We start from the raw sequence: 3,945 nt of genomic DNA, 5'->3' as shown, positions 1-3,945 counted from the left end.
TATATCCAAAGGTGTAGTTTTTCGATAAATGCAGAAACCATTCCGTACAATTCATGACATAGTTTGCCCTTACCCTGCAGAGAAGTATTCAAAATTGAAAGGTGCGTAGAATGTTTCGAATAATGCCTCTCGACATTATATGTCTTAAGACATCGTATGACAGAATGACAAATTAGGCAATGTGCGTTACCATTTTCTTCAAAAACGAAAAATTTTCCCTCCCATTCGGGGTTAAATGCACGATTTTCATGAATAATTTTTCTACTTCGTTTAACACGTTTATCAGACATCACAAACAATATTATTTAAACATTTAATATAAAAACAAAAAATATTTAATTTATTTTTATAATTTTAATCGGGCCGCACCAAAATTGTGGCGGGCCGCGGTTGAGAACCGCTGGTCTAGAAGAATGAAGATGCAATAGAAAGAACAGATGAGTACGTTAAAAGCCTGTTGAGCAGCTTCGTGGAGAATTACTCTGAAACAATCTACTCAAAACAGAAAATCCTAAATAGTTCCGGGGTCTATGAAAATACATTGTCTTTAAAAAATAATATTTATGTCAAAGCTTAAAAGATGCTAGGATCCCTAGGACAGAACTCTACTTGAAATAAAGAATAAGTGTTATTGAAAAATCACTCTGTCATACAGCTCAAAATGAAAAGGAACGTGCTTAGCTACGCCAATCAAAAATGCTCCATCCAAAATACCCCAAATTTCCAAAAGAAAGCAACTCCAAAAGAAACCTGCAGGAAGTTTCGACGTCGCATTGATCAGATCCCCAAAGTTCTAGTGCATACTGACAGAATTGTTGCTGTGGAGACAGTCTGCCTCGAATATATAGGGTAATATCGTAACATAAGGTATTAGTCCTAGATACTTTTGGCGGACGTTTTTCACGAGGATGTAGTGTGTTTTCGCAACGTTTAACTTGGGTAGCTTAAGTTATCTTTCATTTGAAAAGAAAACTTAATTATTAAAAGAACTCGTCAGAATAAAATAGTATGGTGTGTGTGCGCGCACCAACTTAAATTTTACAAAATACAGATAAATTGTGAAAATCCTTTCTCCTTATAATTAGCCAATAATGGGGAACAAGTCCAAAATGATGAGGTCCTCCAAGAACCATGAACCTAAAAATAAAACATATCAAGGATATCCTCGATGATAAAGACCTTAAAATCTTTCCGCCAAAAAAATTAACAAAATATTTTCTGCATTTTAGTTAAAATGAACAACAAATGTTAAACAATCTAGATATAGCCCGTATTAACTGTCGCATCATTTTTTTCTATACTACTATTCAGAGATTTTTTTGCAAATTTGGTTTGAACTTGGTTTATTTTCGACTTTCACTTCTTTGCACTTGGTTTGGACTGGATTATCCAAATAGTGCTAGATTAATTTCCCTATAATAACGTTAGATAAACAATATAGCAACTAGACTTTTTTACTAACACCAGCTATCCTGAGAGAAATTTCTGAGAGAACCAGCTACTAGATGGCTCTATTATTATTTCGCCCCTATACCCCGTATTGACAATCAATTTGCACATCATAACTGCGATTGATCATTGTTTCCACTGGTTTCGTCTTAATTAGGTATGGTTCGCCATCTTTTAGGTCTTAACGCATTAGCTAACACTTCCTAGTAAACCGTAGTTACAACTAGTGGCGTATATCGTAGGTTTAACGCTTTTAAATCCAGTTACTTTTATTAAGCCGCATGGAATAACTCTACTATACTTGCTAGTACGGTAATCTCCTTAGTCTGTGTTTTAAGACGGGTCGGACAGAACCCTTATGCATGTTAATCATCCAAAAGCTAATTCTCTGTACTCATCAACAAGCTGCTACAAGGCATAGTCCAACTATAGCAAAAGCCTACTAGCACGCGATTACGCACTAGCACACCGATATTAACTACGAGCTTTCCAACTGCAGTGACTTTAGTATGCTGGAATTTCCGCGGCAGCTGGCACCAGACTTGCCCTCCAATAACATCTATTAAAGCTTTTACAGTTATTTCATTACGATCTCTTAGTAAATGCCCGGATCCGTTATGTATGATCTTATGACAAAAGTGGATAATTTATGCACCTGTTACAATCCATAAATCTGGCAGTCATTTCTCATACTCCCTTTCCGGAATCGAACCCTGATTTCCTGTTACCCGTTGTAACCACGGTAGGCCACTATCTCACCGTCGAAAATTGACAAGCGCACATCTACTGCTTGTGATCAGCAAGTTTATCTAGAGTCAACTAATTCTAATAATTGCGCTGCAAGAAGCCGTACGTATGCATTAGCTCTAGCTTTACAACAGTTATCCACCGTCGTGTGAAATTATCAAGTAAGTTATGTCCGATTTGATGAGCAGCTTATTGGAAAGCATGAACTCTCACTTGCATGGCTTAATCTGTAAGATAAGCATATGACCACTGGCAGGATCAGGTATCTATTACTTCGACTAGAACGCCAAACAAAGGACGTTCAAGGGAATTTAATAAAAACCATTTTTTAGCGCAGCGGTTCTCAACCGTGGTCCCCAGAAAATTTTTAGTGGTCCCCAGGAATTTTCAAAAAATAAAAATATATTAAAGTTAAAACTAATTGTACAATTAAGTATAAATCAAAAACATTGAAATTAATCAAGCGGTTCTCAATCGTGGTCCCTAGAAAATTTTTAGTGGTCCCCAGGAATTTTCGAAAAATAACAATATATTAAATTTAAAACTAATTGTACAATTAAGTATAAATCAAAAACATTGAAATTAATCTGATTTGATTAGCGTGGTTTATCATTCTAGTTATGGTTAACAAGAATCGTCGTCTTTGGTCGGATTCTTACGTACAATTTGGATTCACTAAATTCATTGCCCCAAATAATGAAATAAAGGCAAAATGCATGATTTGCCATCAAATTTTGGGAAACAATTCACTGAAACCTTCTCAACTTAGGCGCCACAAAGAGTCTGTACACCCAGAAAATTCTTCCTCACATGAATATTTTAAAGTCAAAAGAACGAAGTTTGATTCACAGCCAAAGCTTGAGTGGTTTAATAAATCTCAAAATAAACCGAGATTAGAAGCATCATATGCTGTAATTTTAATTTATATCTAAAACAAATAGGTCTCAATGATTATCGCAAAAAACAAAGCTGCACATAATTCTGGTGAAAAGTTAATCAAACCAGCGGCTCTTGAAATGGCTCGAATTTTGTTTGGTCCGGATGCAGTTACCAAACTTAAGGACATACCATTATCCAACGATTCAATTTCCCGTAGAATTTCAGAATTGTCATCTGATATCCTGAAGCAATTAATTGAAAGAATCAATAAAAGTAAATGCAGAATAAGTATTCAATTGGACGAGTCAACTGACATTTCTAACGTCTGTCAGCTTGTGTCCTATGTTCGCTTTGTTGATGATGAGAATATTATTGATGAGTTTTTATTTTGTTTGGAGATGGATGGACACACTCGTGGAGAGGACATCTTTAATATTTTTGACAATTTTATGAAGACGAATAAAATCCAATGGGATAAAGTTGGATCTATATGTACTGATATCAGGAACTCAATTTTCAGCAGAGCTTGATTGAACTTCAATGTAATCAGTCTGCTCAGATTATTTTCAAATGTACTTCATTATTAGATTTTTGGTATTCTCATTAATAATTACTTTTTATTGTTAGGTGTCAGATGGCGAAAGAATTCCCCATTTTGAGTAAAACTGCATTGGAATCAATACTTGCATTCCCCACTACTTATCACTGTGAAATGGCGATGTCGTGTCTGACTTTTCTAAAAACAAAATATAGAAATAAACTACGGGTACAAGATGATATGCGAGTAGCTTTGTCGAACATAGAGCCTGGTATAAGTAAAATTATTCTGAACAAACAAGATCAGAAATCTCACTAAATTACTATTAAATT

The sequence above is a fragment of the Octopus sinensis genome, unplaced genomic scaffold (genome assembly GCF_006345805.1).
Source record: "Octopus sinensis unplaced genomic scaffold, ASM634580v1 Contig10522, whole genome shotgun sequence".
NCBI lineage: Eukaryota > Metazoa > Mollusca > Cephalopoda > Octopoda > Octopodidae > Octopus > Octopus sinensis.
The sequence above is the reverse complement of the archived record's forward strand: the minus strand, read 5'-3'. Positions refer to the sequence as shown.